The sequence below is a fragment of the Drosophila erecta genome, unplaced genomic scaffold (assembly GCF_003286155.1).
Source record: "Drosophila erecta strain 14021-0224.00,06,07 unplaced genomic scaffold, DereRS2 tig00000092-arrow-pilon, whole genome shotgun sequence".
NCBI classification, from domain to species: domain Eukaryota; kingdom Metazoa; phylum Arthropoda; class Insecta; order Diptera; family Drosophilidae; genus Drosophila; species Drosophila erecta.
In genome coordinates this window covers 19426053-19443535 of record NW_020825207.1, presented here as the reverse complement: position 1 = coordinate 19443535, position 17483 = coordinate 19426053, and the positions used below count along the sequence as shown (strand labels likewise).

Below are 17483 nucleotides of genomic sequence, written 5' to 3'. Positions count from 1 at the left end.
AATATTATTCCAAATTTGTAAACTTCTATACTCATGACGAATTATAATATATTTTTGCTCTGCACTTGAAGATATAGATGTGTGTGAAACTAGTTTATGACAGGGTCGAGTTGGTGTGGGGTGGCAAATAATGTTGTTTATGTGAGGGACCGAACCATAAATAAGACGCACCACAAGGAGGGAAGGGAGTAACCTGGCTGCAAAGTGGAGTGGTCAAGTGTAAGGTACGCAACTGCTCCTATTCCCATTCCCATTCCTATTCCCGCTCCCATTGCCATTGCCCAGTGTCATTTCCATTGTGGTGTCGTCTGCAGAATCGCAAGACGTCTGCTGGTCAAGTGTTTCAGTTGCTTCCTGCCTTTCGGCATGACACTCACCTGGCCTTTAGCACTGGTGTGCTCTGCTCTTCCTTAGCTTTAGCTCCAGGTTAAGTTTCTGCTTCTGGCATTCAATGCATCAGGCATCCTTGTTCATGGGCTTGTATTTATTCATTTTCCTGCCATTGGCCTTTTCCCATGACACCGGTTAGCCGCATCTTCAGCTGCTTGAGCTTATTTGGTTACTTTACGCCATTACCTGTATTTCTCCTTCGACTCCACACTCCACAACTTCCTCTCCGGCGCGCTCTGATAATAAAGATGACAAAATATCTAGCGAAAATCATAAACCTTGTGTGTATGGCTGGAAAAACAATATCTTGCAGATATAAAGTACCATTTATGTCGTGCTTATATCTTATTTCGCCACAGTCGTGCCATCGCAAGAGCCGCGAATCCCGAATCCCGAATCGTTTTTCGCAGTCCGAGTCCAGAGTTGGGACTCCCAGTCGATCGAGTCCAGGCGGCACTTGGTTTGGTTGGCTCTTTGGAGGACTGCTGCTGCGTTGGGAGATTGCTTTGCAGACCGTTAAGGAACTGCACGGTTGCGTGGGCCACAGTGGTTGAACCTGGGTGTCTTATACTATAAAACTCTGGTTAGAACTTGTTTGTGGTATTGTTTTTGAAAATGTTCTTGTATAGTCTAATGATACATAGGGTTCGTAATAACGGTTAATTATTCCATAAAGTGCATAATTGTTATATTATTCATATATTGTTGTATAATGGGGAGTAATAATTCAGCTCAAATGGTAATTATTTTTTCATTTTGTGATCTTACTCATGGGGAACATAATCAAAATTAGTTTGTGTTTTTGCCCCACTGTGCCTGAAGATGCCTCGAGCTCGGCAGCACTTCTTCACATGCTGGGGACAGGCAATTGGCCAATGCAGCGCCAGCGACGCCAAAGCCATGGCCACGTTGTCATCTTGGTCAAGAGAGCTAGTGGAGATGGGGGATGGACGATGGAGGCTAGAGGCTAGAGGCTGGGTCTATTGGCAATCTTTGTGCCCGACCAAGTCTCCTCTCCTCTCCTCTCTTCTTTTCTGCCCAGCTCTGTTTGGCTATATTCCGCTCAGTTCCCGACCGACTTGTATATATGCTTTTATTACGAGCTCAGTTCACGTCACAATCAGTTGTTGGCATCGTTTGTGCCGCATTGCCGCACAAACACAGACGCAAGCTGCAGGTGTGGTTGCATTTATAGGAAAGAAGGAAGCTTTGAAATAACAGAACATAGAATCAATTTTTTTAAATACTGCAAAAACCAAATTATTATGCGATGTCATTCTGAAAACTATTATGTGGTAGCCCAGAGTTGCTGCTATTTTATTGACCTCTGCTGTGCACACAGTAACTAGCTGGCTGCTGCGGCAGCTTCTTCAGCAAAATGTCTTTCAACTTATCGCACCAGCACACACACGAGTATACCATCTACATGTGTATGTATATCCTGTGGAAAAAGGAGAGGAGGCCCGCTGGCAATTTGCATGCAGCCCATTGGAACCCCTCCGCCACCCACTTTTGCACTGTACGTGCATGTAATTTATGCGTTTAGATAACACTTTGCTAATTTTGAATGGCATAAATTTTTTTTACATTAGAAGGGGAAGATGGAGTGGCCCAGTCCTTGGGATCGTGCCTGTAATTGTGTGTGCGTGTCTGATACTTATTTATCCGCACTCCTTTATTTTATTTTTTTGATTTTTATTTTTTAGCTTTTTCCCCGCTTATTTTTGCATGCCGCACTTATGATGATGTATTGATTGTTAGAGGTGTCAGATTTTTGCTGTTGCGGCCAACGCTCTTGCCTCTCCTTCGCTTGGCGTAATTAAGGGAAATATTTGAGATATGCCAAGATAATAGTGTGGAATGCTGTTGGATTAATTAATTGAAAATGAGCTGTGGCAGGCCGGGATCGGCCTGTGGCTGGTAGAAGACACAAGATATCTGGTCTGCCCGGCTTTATTTGGCGTTGCTCTGTTGCTCAGTTGCCCAGTTGCTCAGTTGCTCTGCTGCGTTCGTTGGCCATGTCGCCCGTTTGCTTATCAGTGGCAGCATTGACTTTTTATGGCCACGAGCAGGAGGAGCCGACCGGACCCGCGACTGTCTGTGATTAATAAGGATTTTCAAGTCGTTAGCCGTCTTCGCCGGCCGCTCGTCGCGTTTTTTATGGGCGGCGAGGGAGCCAGGGAAACGAGAATCGAATCGGGAGAGGAGAGGAGAGGAGGCAGCAGGCAAATTACCGATTTCAACAATGTCGCTCAAGTGGCTTAACTTAAGTTTGGCTTTGACAAAGGCCCCTGGAAAACGAGGGAAAACGGAGGAAAAATGTCCAGGAAAGGAGAAAAACCAGCAGTTGATGCTTGAATAATGATGTGATAACCGTAGGCATAAACTGGCCCACGGACCCAAGATGATCCTCCCAGTGTCCACAACTTTGGCCAGATACAATTACCGACTAAGACATTCCTCACCAACAGTAATGGGTGTCTAGCTATTTTCTAGCGAATTGCTTGCAAGCTCTAAGTACAATAAGTAGTGCCAAAATAGATACATATTTGTGATATTCTTTTCCCCCAAGTACAATGGATTCGGCCCGCAATCCGAACTCAAACATGCCACCTATTTATTAGGGAATAAAGCTATTCCTTTGCTACCTCGCAACGCTGATTACCACCCACGTACCCTGCCTCGGAGCAATCGCGTCACAGCTGCATGCGCTGGTAAAAAGTTGCTGCTGAAAGTTTTCAAATTATTCTAAGTAGGGCAGAGCAGAGGATTATGGCTGGGAAATGCTTCTTTCTTGGCTGGCGCCTTGGATTAGGCTCGAATTAAATCGGAATTAAATTGGTCGCTTAAAGCGCGACAGAGTGAACTGAAGCGAATTGGGCATTTGGCATTGCATTTGCCTTCACAAATTGAATGGGTGAATCAAAACAAAATTGTTTGGCAGAGGGTGAAATTTCAGACATTTCCTTGTAATGAATATTTTAATGTATTCATAAATAATGCGAATCAAATTTGAAATCATAAATAAAGAGAAGCTCTTGCTATTCAGCTATTGGAAACAATTTGCACAATCAATTTCGATATTTTTTCGACCCTAAAAATAAAGTCTCACAATAAATTTACAACGTTTATTGTTTTGCAATAAAATGTCGAGCACATTAAGTTTAAACATTTCTCCGGGCAAACACTTCGCTATTTTGTTGAAACCTTAAATTTATTTTTCTCTAAGCTGCATGCTACAATTTGATTTTTATTAAACATAACATAATTACACATTTTTGCCTTTTTTTGTCTTTAAATGTAAGTACGGTAAGTCGAGAACTTTGCTTCTGAGTTTTGACAGCCTAATGGAATGTGTGGACTTTCAGTTGTCACATTTGACAGCGTGGCTACCAAAATATTCTGAATAACGCTAATTAAAAAATCAATAGTAGGAAAAAAGTAGGAAATCATCAGAGGAAAGAACAAACAGAAATGCAGGCATAATAAAAACTGAAGGTTGAAAGTTCTGGCTACGGTTATACATTTTTTTGTGGCCCACTGAGTTCCCACAGGTAACTTTATGCACATGCTGCTGGGTGCTGCGTTTTCTAATCACATGCAAGTGAGGTGAAATAGACGCCGTAAAACGCAATCAAATTTCATAGCAGTACAACGAAATGCGGACCTTCAGAAGTGCAGAGTTATATATCGTTATATAACGTTGGTCTTAATTACATATCAAATATATCGCCTGGCTGACTGATCTCGGGCCCAGCAGAAGACAGGGAAGCCCCAGAAGCATCCTCAAGTGGATGGTGCCCTCTGGATTGGGCGGCCATAAAATCAACATAAATCTGAGTTATAAAAAGTCATGTTCCGCTGCACTTAATTAGCGGCCGACCTCAGCGGCATGAGTGTCATGCCCATATGTCTATTATGTTCTCCATAAATACGGGAGCAGCGATGAGGAGCCTGCTTCCCACTCGATATCCAGCGGCTATAACTCACACTATTTGCTGATGCGTGTGCCAGGAGTGTTGAGCCAAAATGTCAACAATGAGCGCACTCCCATTCCTTTATTTTTCTAAATTCGGAGCACATTCCCACTGTCTCGTCTCCCAAATGAAATGGTGTGAATGTAATTTTATGCCGAATCATGCGTGGAAAATGATGAAGATGCGTCCGCGACCAGGAAAACCTCATCGAGTTTCCACGCTCCTCCGCGCTTGCTTGAAATTATTTACGTGCCCCATTTCATTTGTTTATGTGTTTTCAAAAGGGCTTTGCCGTCGAAAAAATCTGCGGATATTTCCTAATTGATTTAGACGTTTTTTAACTCAACTCAAAATTATCATATTTTCTACTTCAAAAATGAGTGTCTATTAAATATATTGCAGATACGAGATTCTTTCGGCGTGTCCCATGTTCTGAATCCCGAAAGTAATTACTCTCAAAGTTCAGCTCGCTAGAAAAGCCAGTTGTCTTGATAGAATGCCCACACTTGGCCATTATAACTGGGCCCCGAAATTAAGTTGAAACCCATTTAAATTTGTTAGAAGCCGCCGGCCAAGAGGCGGGGTGCCAAAGAGTAGTGACTGCCCGCCAAAAATGGGTAGAAACACTCTCAACTTCCCAGTACCAGTACCATCAAAAAGAGGATGCGGCCCAGAGAGGTTGACGTGAAACGACAGCCACGACAGCCACGAGATACTTCACTCCTACTCGTGTGTGTACGTACTATAGGTACTTGTTCCTTTCTGCTGTTTCCATTGGGTTTTTTGTTTTGGGGTCGCACTTTTATGAGTAATTCCATGTTGTGCGAACCGTTTTGATGGAGTTGCAATGTCCTCCCCGGGGAATGGGATTTTTTCGGGAACTCTCATTCTGCGCGGAGTTTCTTTTCGGAATTTTTATGGGCCAGTCGAATTGGTCTAGAGTGTACATTTAGTGCTGAAAAGGTGTTGATTGTGAAGGAGTAGGTCCAGCTATGGGAATAAAACATGTCAGCATTTTACGACGCCGTTGTTTATGCTTTACAAATAAGTCGGGTATTGGCAGCTTGTAAATGGAATTTTAATTGCTCTGCAGTAAGTGAGTGTCATAAAAGTTTTGTTTAAATGCGAAGTTGACCTGGAACTCAAGGTGTTTTGTTTTATATTCAGTAGTGGCATTAAAGTCAGTTGGGTATGCAAATGAGACAATTAGTTCAATACTTAAATAAAAATTAATATATATACAAGTGCTGGATAAGCTAAGAGCTGAGATAAGGGAAACACTGTTTATTCAGCAGCTCAACTATAACCAGTTTACAGATCTCCTGCCAATCAACTTCAGCCATCAGAAGATCAGAAAGCCCAACCATTCAGAAAATATCCCTCATCAAATCTCGACTATTCGGATCGTTGCGACTTCATTTCAAGCGAAACATCTTCGCTTCTCGTATTTCTCGACTGTTTTGGCAGCCTGTGAAGACTCCTCCTCCCGCAATTCCCACTCTTCAATTCCGATTCCAAATCCAAATCCAACCCCAACCCATCCCAGGTCCCTTGAAAACACTCGAGAACTCAAGTCCACCCAACTTGGACGACAATTAAGTGATTCATTAAAAATGACAGAGCATGAATTGGATTGAGAGCCGGAGTTAGAGTTGAGTTTTCTGTTCTGCGTTTGGGGCCTGAAGTTTGAACACAATCCGGAATAGTGGTGGCTACATAGAGGAAATGTCAGTGCGTGCCAGAAGATAAAGGAATAAATGAAAGTTGTTGATGATGCCGCCGACTACCGTAGTCGTACGTGCACAAGTATTTGAAAAACTCATTTAAATCCGATGGACAGACATCTCGAGGGTGGGAACTAGTGAAAATCCAATGCAAACGACAAGGGCTGACGCTGACATTTGATGCCAAATTTCCAAGTGGAACGACCAGCGGCCGTGGCAGCCAAACACTTGAGGAATTGCCGCCGCTGTCGTTTAAAGATGAGGGCATCAAATACTCGTTTCGACGAGTGTGCGAAATACACTCGAAACAAGCCACATGCTTTACCTTAACATCGGTAAAATTAAAAAAAAAAAACAAATTTAGTAGAAATTGGCATAATTTTTGTAAAGCGAGACTAAGTAGTGTCAAAACCATTCGTCCTATGAAATCAGCTGCACAACTTTACAATTTGTGCAGCAAGTTTCGCTCAGTGCCCCAGTAGCAGATTCCATACTCCTGCCACTGGACCAGTCGTAAATATGAAGCACAAACAAAGCCCATTCCAGACACAAATCAGTGGAGTTGAAAAGGAGGCACAGGGTCCGAGTCCGAGTTCGAGACCGAGACCGAGGCTGTCGGTGGCATTAGTATACGGAAGCTCGAGAACTCGAAAAAATTACAATCTCAACCGTTCGGCAGACAGACGATGACAGAAGAAGCCGTGATGCACTGGGTGGTGGCCAAGAGAAGGAGATGTGGGAGGGGCGGCAGATTCCGTTGGCAGATAGCTATAGACGGCCAAGCAGGCCATAAACCGGCGACTATGAAGATATATTAGGCAAATAGATGGATGGATGACTGTAGTGCGCCATCGCCATCTCCATCTCCATCTCCATCGCTTTTTTCGCTGCTCGCTAGACAAAGAGAAACAATTTTCGACAACGTTTTGGCAAATGCAAATGGAGTTTGACAGGCCGCCGCCAACGTTCCACCATCAAATAATAATAAAAGACTCAAGGAAAATGATGGCCTCGGAAAGCGGAGGGCCTTGTCGACTGAGTGGTACCCTGCAATGAGAATGGGTGTTTCAATGGGGTGTTTGTAGGTACACATATTACTTGGAACAAAATTGAATTCCTTATATTATATTCTTATAAATCTGAAATGCCCAATCCTTGGGAAGAGTACAAAAGAAGGTTTTCAGCCTATGATGAGTCTGATGAATAAAGGAAAAGAACTTTTCTTTCGGCTACCTGACACACGCACTCAACTCATGGCGCGCAGCGTCTCAAATTACACAATCATGAAGGCAGGGGCTGTTTATTACAAAAGATAGACAAAAGATGCGAAATATTTTCCCGCTGACTGAAGACGCCGATGCCGATGACGATGCCGATGACTATGGGAATGCTGGCAACTGCTAGAAACACACCGCATAGTGCTGCAGAAGAGTTAAGGCAGGCTGAAAGTGCAGACAGCAAAGTGAAAAAATACAAATATGTAGTCTGCCGTCCGCCTGCCCCATAAATACTCTCCGGGGAGTTGTTGGTTCCGTGGGGTTCGCCCGTGTGGATTGGACGAAATATGCGGCGCCTTCAAGCCGCGGGTTCTCCGCTATGTACATAGATCTCCAGTTGCCCCGGGCAGGTCCTTTGGCGCTACACTAGGAAAACCTTCCTTTAAGTATAAAGCTTTAGAAACTCAGAATAGCTGGATAGAAATTGGCAACACTCTAGCGTAGTTTAATCCTAATACCTCGACGGTAACGCAACATTTCTTCGATCAGTGAAATTCAGGAGGATGTCCTGCGGACTTAAACATTACTCTCCATATTTATTTCTTCTGCCGTGGGGCGGCGATTGCGAGTGCCACCCAAGTTGCCTGTTTATGAATTACTTCAGCCGTGCAGCACGCGTACATATGTACTATGTATAGTTATGCATGTACACTGCGTACATGTGCAACATGTATTTATGTATGAGTATAAAATGGAGAGCATAAACAACGATGGCGAATGAAAGCCCTGTAGCTGCAACAAAGGGCATCTCACTGAAATATGCTGCAAAACTGCGAATTGCAAACTGCAAAACGAAACGAAACCAAACCAGACGAAACGCACTGTGTGCAACAATTTATGGCCAACATTCAACAGCGGCGAAAGCAAAAAAAAAAGGAAAAAATACAATCTGAATTGTTTGCGGCAGCATAAAAAGTAGCCACACTGATGGGCGATGGGGCGGGCTTGGCAACTTGGTTGCTGCATTTCTTTGCATAAATTGCAACATTTCGTGGCACCGAGCTTGAAGTTGCTGCTGCCACTGCTTAGGCAATTTGTCATTGCAAACATCAGTTCCGCATAAAGATATCCAGATACGAATGTTCTTCAGAGCGCGAAATGGGGCAATAAACAGGTTAAAGATTCAACTTAAAGTTTGATCGTTCGCGAATCCATTTGAAAAGTTTTGAGCTCTGAAAAAAGCTTTGAGCATTTCGTTTAGACCAATACGTTTGAGAAGACGCCTGGAAAAATAAATAGAACATTTCTTAAATGTTCAAAACAAGCTTCTTAAATACTAATAGGGTTTATCAACTTGTAGTATTTATTATTATGGTTTTTCATTTAGTAACATTTTGTGTGCCAATGGAGAAGGTGAACAACAGGTGAATTAAAGTCATGATGACAGCTAAAATCATACAGTATGCCACAGTGGCTGACATTTCAACTACGGTAGATAAATGCTTTTCTTTTCGGTTTTAAGTATTAAGCCAACGGAATCGCTCAGAAAGTGCAAACGAATTTCCACACGCCTCGGCAATTGAGTAGAACGAGTTGAGGCGTAAATATGCTGCTGCCACACCGAGATTACCCCATAGCCCCCGAAATGCATTTACGCCAACTCAACTGATGCAAATCTAATTCTCGAATGTCTCTCGCACACACAGCACAGAATCGCACATTCAGACGGAAGGGCGCAGTGCAAAATATAAACCTCTCAAGTGCAAAAACCATTCAAAACTAAGCTAAATTTATTTAAGGAACAGCCAGCCACGAGTCTGCGACGACTGCTGCAGCAACCGGAATATTTTTCCACATCGCTCTCTGTGTCCTCCGATTTGGGTTCGGTGTGCGGGTTACTGCACATTTCACTTAGCTGAAATAAAAACTGAAAGGAAAAGCCAACGCAAATGCGAGCAAAGCCCAGGCCAAACCTAAACCGAACTATACCGTGTATGCCGAACTATGCAGAAGGAACTAAAAGTCTGGGCAAGTTAGTTTGCATAAGTGACTTCAGCTGCAATGCGATAAAATATCGCTTCCATAGTTGGTTTTGAAGAGATTTTTAAAAATAGCACTTTGGGCTACCCGATCTGTAAGATCGTTGGAAATCAATCCATGAAATTAACCATTTCAAATTATTTTCCATTCGATTCGGCTAACTGAAAATATCACTTTGAGCTACAATACGAACTCTTGCTGCAAAAAGAATACCCCTTTTCCAGAGTATCGCCAAAGTAGTGGCAAACGCCACGCAGAGGAAGGTGGCAGAGCAAAGCGGGAGCAGCCGACAAATGTCGCCGGCAAAGAGCAAGAAGTGGAAAGCGGCGGACGGAAAAGCGGGAAAATCAAGGGGATGTGTCTAGTGGTGGTTGGGGAAATCGCAGGAGTGAAATTCAGGTGGTGGCGCGGCTGGAAAGCACTCGGGAAATACGTTGACGGGGACAACCACCCATCCTGGTCGTTCTGGCATGGTTCTCCTACAGACGTGGCACCAGCGACGACGTGTGCATGCGAGGTGCTCGTATAATGCGTTGTGCGTGCTAAAAGATAGTTTTGCCCAGCTCAACGCGAGGCCGAATCCGGCAGTTTGAATGGAATGGAATGAAATACACTGCCCCGAACCCAAACCCAACCACACAGCCCGGGCAGCGACAGGTAGTTTTACACATTGAAAAATCCCAAACGCCGTGACACCACTCGTTTTTCTCCCAGTTCCGTTTTTTTGAACTCGGCTGGGATCCGTTAAGACGGCTACTGTGTGTACTGTGTGTTCTGTGTGTATATATGGGGATGGCTCCCTAATGTAATGGGTCTGGGATCAAGGCAACGCGAGACCAGTGCACAAAGCCCCAACCACACTGCTTTGTTTGCTCAGAGTTCAGCAGTTGCAGCTGCAACTGTGCAGCATGGCAATGGGATGTTTTCAATATCTAGTATCTGGTGGCACAGAAGAAGGGGTGTGCTAAGGGGATTTAGCGGCATTGGCTGCGATTTGTTTGGGGGAAGGTCATCAAACGGCCTCCGGAGGATTGCTGCCTAACCTTGCTCAAGTGTTCGCATATAGGCAATATGTTGGGTAAATGAATTTATATAATTCTTGCGCAAGTTGCCAAGTTAACGTATTAAAGAAAATTGAGACTCAAAAAAGGAGCGAAAGCTTTTTGCTTTCAACCTATTATTATTAACCAATTATTATTATGGCACTTGTTATTATGGCGTTCCACAGAAGTTGTTTCTGTCCCACAATTGTTAAACCAACACGATCTTTAGGCCTTTGCCTTTTTCTTTTGCGAGCTGCGCGTGCTTCTTTAACACATTGCCCTTAACCCCAGTATGCCCAACGACGCATGCAGCAGTGACATCGAGTGTTGCTGCTTTTCCTCGGGTTCCTAGACAAATATTATTGTTTCCGACACGCCGTTATTGCATATTTGCCTTACATATATGTAGATGTTTCTCAAAGTGTGAATGAAATTAATGCGCTGCACGGTGCCGTGTCTCGGCAAAGCGGGAAGGAATTTTCTCCTTTTCCCCGATTTTCCCATACAATTTGAAAAACTCTGTTTTTGTTTGTTCTCCGGTCGCTTTCCCTTCCCCTTTTCTCTTTTTTTCCCATTTTTTTCTGTTTTCACACAGGCTAAACGTTATTAAATGCAGGCAAATGCCTCGGCGCTCGACGGTCCGATGGTATTTGTAGTGTTGTCTTAGTCGCTGTCGTTTTTATGCTGAACTCTGCTGTAGGTGTTCTTGTTGTTGTACAGTCGCATAAAGGGCAGAGTTCCCCGATATATATGGTATATATGAAATGTTTTGCTTCTTTTTGCACCCGCTTTGAGTGTTTATTTCTGTGTTGCCTATATTTTTGGGTGTTGCTAAACTGGCGCTGGCACTGTGGGCTGCCATTTTTGGGAATTAAAATGTGGGAATTGGAAACTTTTTTCAATTAAATTGTTTTAATTAATAGACAGTCGTGTGACCAGCTGTGACATAATTGTTTAAAATACATAGCGTACCAATACTTATACCTACCCAAGTTATTTCTATTCAATGACTGTGTCCTCCATTGCCAGCAAAAACTTCTTTTAATTGGCTCGGTTCATATCGAATTCGTTCACTCACTTAGCTCCATTTCACGGCATCAAACTTTGGTATTTTCCACGCACTCGAAGAACTTTTACTGGCCGGGAGAACTTTTCTTTGTGGCAAAATTAGCCTTAACTGATTTATGTGCTCTAAAGACTTTGCTGGCTCGGCTCCCCACTCAATATACATCAATGGCTGGGTAAGCCCAATGAAAAACGCAGACACCTGTTCATTTCATGCGCCATTGGGCTCTTTCGGGCACCCAAAGTGCTGAGTAATGTCATTGGCCGGTTTTCAACACCTGTTACCGGTACCGGCTGGCCTGGCTGACGGTTCGTCGGGCTGGGGCCCACTGTGCCTGGCTTTGGTCCTAATGCTAAGTAGCTTTAATGCTGCCGCATCGCTGGGTTGTTAAGCGGGGGCGGTGGGCGTTGGGCGGTGGGCGTGGCTCCCACAAACGAGAGCGCGGAAAAATGCCGCCCTAAATGCTACTAATTAATGAGGACTTAGTGAAAACTGTTTTCGGTTTGGCTGGAAATACATACACATATAAAAAAGAAGAAAATTCCACTGCACCGCCGCCCTCGCCGTTCGCTTTTCGGTTTTCGGTTTTTGTATTGCAGTTCGGGGTGTTTCCATTCCCTGAATTTGTGTGTTCGCCGCTATTAGCATATAAATAGCGTTTTAAATATTTCTAGGCGCACATAATTCTAGGTATTTTCCCCCGTCCGCAACAAAGATATATTACCGCCGTTTTATTTGTTAAGTATTTCTCGTGGCCTGGCCATGAATTCGGCGTGTTTGTGCCCAGGGTTCGCGTGTGCCAGGACCCTAGGTCCTGGTTGTGTAAACAGGAAGCGATCCTAGACACACACACTCGGTCCTTCGGTTTGGCGGGGGGAAAACACACCCCCCCAGGGCATTTAACGCCCAACTGGCAAACGGCAAACAAATGTAATCAATGAAATTTTATGTGCAACAGAAACGCACTCCAGATTCAGATTTTCAACAGTATCCCACGCCGCGTAGCGTGTTTAGACGCTCTCTTTATGCTTTTATAACTTTATTTAGCCCGGGCAAACAGTTCAGATACAAATTAGAATTACGGCGCGTAAGGAAATTAAAAAAGGATTTCTACCTCTCGCAGCCAGATCCTTTTCTGCTTTCTGCTGGGCAAACAGCAGGGCTCAAGAAATTAGTGTCCACTTTGCATGGAGCTTGAAACACATTGGAATCGAACTTCATTTGGAACACAAGAGAGCACTCTAACTAGATACTTTTACCACCGGCTTTTATTCTGGACACATCTGTATATTTTATTTATTATACCCCAGCTAATGCAAATATTTTACCTTGCTCTCTTTTTACAGACCAGTCCGTTCCACTTCTCCAGCTGGAGCCGAAACCCTTCGTCCTGTCATGCGTCCCTTTCTACTAATTGCTTTGTGTGCGGAGCTCCTGGCTCCGCCGTGCCCTCACTAAGCAGGATCCTTCCACACCCAAGGCTCAAGGTTGGTATCGTACCCAGTACCCAGTTTATATACATTGTAATATGTATTTTGCCCTTATTCACGTCGAGGGGTTAGCCATCGGTTTTATTTTTGGGGTGTAATTGCAAGGCTTTGGACAGATTTTAATTACTGATGGCAGCGGGCTAAAGTTGTGCAAAAGGTCATTGGGAATGTTGTCCAAACAGAGGGATATCCAAATTAAAATTAGGCTAAGTATATGGCAGTCCAAGGGTGAAGGATAAATAGGTATTTGATAATGAAGATCTGCGGAGCCTGACCTTTTCCTTTCGGCTGGTAATCATTGAAATGAAGGATGATTCAACGCAGTCTTAATTACATTTACCATGTCAGGAAGTGTGTATCATTGCTTTTTCTTTTAAATTAATCGAAATAAAGAGGCCACATTCCCGAAAAAGTCATTAAAACAGCCGTTTATCTTTTTTACGGGACCCAAAGACATTCAACATCACAATCTTGAAATATTTTCGCATATAAATCAATCGTTCCCAAATGCAGCTGAACAACTTCATCCACAAAAGTTTCCAAACAATTGCATTCAATAAAGTCAAGTGAGGCTCGCAAATCAAAGCCCATCTAAACAAAGAAACATAGAAACAACATTAGCATTTGTTAATCAAAGTGTAATTCCGCAATTGCTACCAGATTCCAGAGAAGTTGATCCGTTTCCTGGCTAAAACTGCCAACTGCACAGCCATAAAAACCTCCAGCCAAGCGAAATAAAGTGAGACACACACCGATAGAGTGGATAGAGGGGATAGAGGGGATTGGCGAAAGGAAACTTTCTTAGCCACTCCGAGCCCCACAAATCACTTTAAACTGTAAGGACAAACTCGGGCCACAGAGATGGGGATTTCTGATTTCGGATTTCGGATTTCAGACCACCGCACCGATTTTAGAATCCGCAGTTCACCTGAGAGTGTGCCACTTGCTGTGGCCCGAGCTATTAAATCTCGCCACTTGTTCGTCGAAATCTATCTGTATATCTGTAAGATATACAATCACTTAAATCGTTGAGCGGCTAATCCAGCCGCAGACGGCTGCCGCCTGAAGTTTATCATACATCAGAGGAAAAACTTGCCTTGTCGATTGACAACGCAGGAAAATACAGAATTGCTCGCATTTCAACTGCCAAATATCAGTTTACAGGCGAGCGGAGAACAAATCAATAATCCCAAAAACCCCACGAAAAAATCAACACAAAACCCAGAAGGCATATCAAATTTTTTCCCTTCTTGATTGACGTCTTTTTGGCTTCGGGTGGGCAATAAAATGGGCGGCGGCGGTTAGAAGGTTGTCTCTTTTGAGGAGTTCCTTTCTTCCTTTCTTTCATTCTTTCACTGATTTCTGCTTTTACTTTCGATTTGGCTTTTGTATTTTGGGTATTTGCGCTGATTAGCACAGGAGGGGTGTCCCAGGAAAAGGAGTACACTAGCAGAAAATGTTGACACAGCAATGTTGAATTGTGCTCAAAAATTGAAGTGTAGATACTTTCCTCTGAAATGGAAATACTTCCATAAAAATACTTTTTCCCAAGTGCTCGCTGCGAATTGCAAGGCGAGTCCTGAGTAAACGGAAAAGAAATCAAATGTTGTCATCATCGCCGGCGTCGCTCTAATCTCTGGAGCATGTTAATAACCCAAAGGGCCTGTGCCACGCCTTCCCCTTGCGACCCCCAAGCAGCTGGTCCATTTCCCAATCCCCAACCCCCACCCCGACCCCGACCCCCCATCACGTCCCCTGATCAGTGTTGTCCATGTAATTTCATGCAAATATCATATTATACGACTGGCGATGGGGAAGTGTACGTGTTGTGGGTGTGGAAACGGCCTCTGACAATGTCGCACACAATATAATCATAACAACTCTTGGCGGGGTGGTGCCCAGACTGCGCTGGGGGTGGACTTGTAATATTTGTCAATGGGCAGCCGATGGGCCGACAATTGACATGGCAGGCAGGGAATGGAAATGCTAAGGAACTGGCGGTGGAGCGGACAGCGTGAAAGCAGCCATAAATAAGCAAATAAAATGTAATAACTAAGTGAAAATGTCGAAAATGCTGTCGAAGGCCGACGCTTTAATTCGCCCCTGGAGTGCTGGACTCAATGAAAATGTCGAGTGAGTGGCGAAGGCTTTGTATGCGGCTTCAAAAGTGGCTTAGATTAGAGAGAGGTCCTTTCGCTGAGGTGGCGATTATCAATAATGCAGCATCGCCGAGTTAATCACAAAAGTGAGCAGTGAGCAGTTCAGCCCCATTTAGCAGAAACTCGAAATCTGCACATGCACAATATGGCAAACCTGCTCTTTATCAAACGCGCACACGTGCCGAGCTGTTAGCTCTTAACTGGTATATTTTATTCATGGCACCCGAAATCTATTTCAACTTGAGCTGCTTAGCCGAGCTTCAGCCAGCTAGTTAGCTATGCATTCTGCCACGCCCACAGCTCTACTTAGCAGCTGCAATGGAAATGATGCACTAAGAGAAAAGGAAAAGAAAATAGCAAGCATTGGTAAATTGAGTTACTCAACAATTGGGGACTACAAAAGCTTTCTATGCTGATGGAAAAAGATTTAGTATTATCAGTATTAGGTGCTCTTTGAATGTTATCTTTAAGCATGTGCTGCATTCCTTCGCTTTCTGTGCATCGCCCGAGCTCCACACACTCCACTATCTGCATTTGCCCCCTATTCAGTATGCGGAATTTGGTGTTCTCCGCCCTGATAAGTTGCAATGCATTTCTTGGCATTTCTCTCTGGGCTGTCAGCTATCTGCGAAGCGCCACGCTGCCAACTAAACAATGAAGAACTAATCCACAGAGTATACAAAGGAATGGCTATAAAACAGCTCGTGTGGGTGAGAGAAAAAAGACAGGAGGGAGTGGACTTATAGGTGGGATTGTGTTTGTATAAGGCCACTTTATGGCTGCCCCTTTGCAACAATTGTGCAGCGCTGCATTCAATCAACAAACTTTTAAAGCGCAGTTACAAAACTCTGGCGAACTGGAGGAGCACCAGCCACTGAAGGAAAGGAAAACATGGGGAAAGTGGGGAAAGATACGTGATGGTCAGGGAAATTGCACAACAGCAGCAGCAGCAGCGTTTAATTATGACAATCAATACTCACACATGCTGGAGCACTTGCCACACAGATACCCGAATACATACAGTATACCCTGCAGATGTCGAACTGCGATAAGCGGAGCTTTGTGTGCGGCACAGTATTGTTAGCTTTTTATTTTATTAGCTTGAGTACTGACTGTTTAATAAGATACAAGATTGCAGAGACAGGCAAGCTCAATCAAAAGTCATTTTCTATGCCACCAAAGCCGTGCAGTACCACTTTCTGGGTGTCCACTGTAGCAGGAACACACACATATGGCAGATTTTATTGCTGATGTGCTCTCATTGCTCATCTGCGCTGCCCAGGGACCTCGGACTAGTGCAAATAAAACTTGATTAAATTCCATTGGCGGTTCCAATTTCGCTCGGGTTGGGCTCCGGGGTGGGTCATGGAACTGACCCGGGAATCTCTGGGGATGGGGACGAGCACATGGAGGAGCACAAGGAGGCGGAGCAGTAGATCGGCCATATTACTCGTACAATAATCAAACATAACCTAATTAGACGAACGTCCTCATCCTTGTGGGTGATGATTGTTCCATTCAGACCCGAGGATTTGTGGTTAGTGTTAAGGCCAAGGATTATTAAGAACGACATATTTTTATAAACTATTTACATTGAGTAATGCTTTCAGTTCATACGCGTAATCGATTGCTTTGCACCTGAAACACAGGTTCCGTTTGATTTGCGTCAAAAGGAAAGTGCAAAAGGCAGGGATATCTGCATGAATCCAATCGAAATGAGTTCTCTCAATAGCCAAACTCAATGGACATTGAAGCCAGGGAAACGGCTAGTTAATTAAATAACAATTACTATTCTCCCACCTCGGATATCGGGTATCGCAAAGCCCATCATGGCTCTTCAAAGGGCTGATTACTGCAGTTGCATTGTTGCATTGTTGCAGGCTTCGTTGGCGGTCCTAGTGGCATGGCCATTGAAGCACTCATCACCTATCTATATGGCTATCTCTTGCTCTGCTTCCATTGCCATCTCTTTCCTGTATGGAACGGCATCTCTGTGCAGGGTTTTTGCTGTATTGGCCATGCCTTCAATTAACATGTGCGCTACGCACTTTCTTTGTCCAGATACATACGCACAGACAATCGAGATGAGAGCTATTTCACTAGAGCTGCACCAGTGAGGTATTTTTCCCAGAGATTCATTTTCCCCAACTATTGGCGCACAAGTTCTGCTTGTGGACAGGTGAAATCGGCTTGATTCGATGGCGATGCAGTCATGCGCCTGCTAATTTAAAAACATAATTCAATTAACACGAATGTCTTTGCGATGTCTGTTTTTAATTAGCGCTTGCAGCACGCACCCATCGCAATGACACGATTAATATTGCCATCACGCACGCATCTCCAATTTGGCCTGCATTAACGAGAGTGTGTGTATCTG

General features: G+C 44.0%; 1 protein-coding gene across 2 annotated transcripts in view; it reads left to right on the top strand.

Moving 5' to 3' along the window:
- The window catches only part of LOC6548803, a 67605-nt gene that overhangs the window by 33938 nt on the left and 16184 nt on the right, over nt 1-17483 (top strand). Inside the window, exon 3 of one of the 2 annotated variants that reach the window (XM_026979949.1) lies at nt 12804-12944. The exons of the other annotated variant lie outside the window; for it this stretch is intronic. The gene's annotated coding sequence lies outside the window, so the exon portion shown is untranslated. The remainder of the gene's footprint in view (nt 1-12803; nt 12945-17483) is intronic. 2 annotated transcript variants of the gene reach the window in all.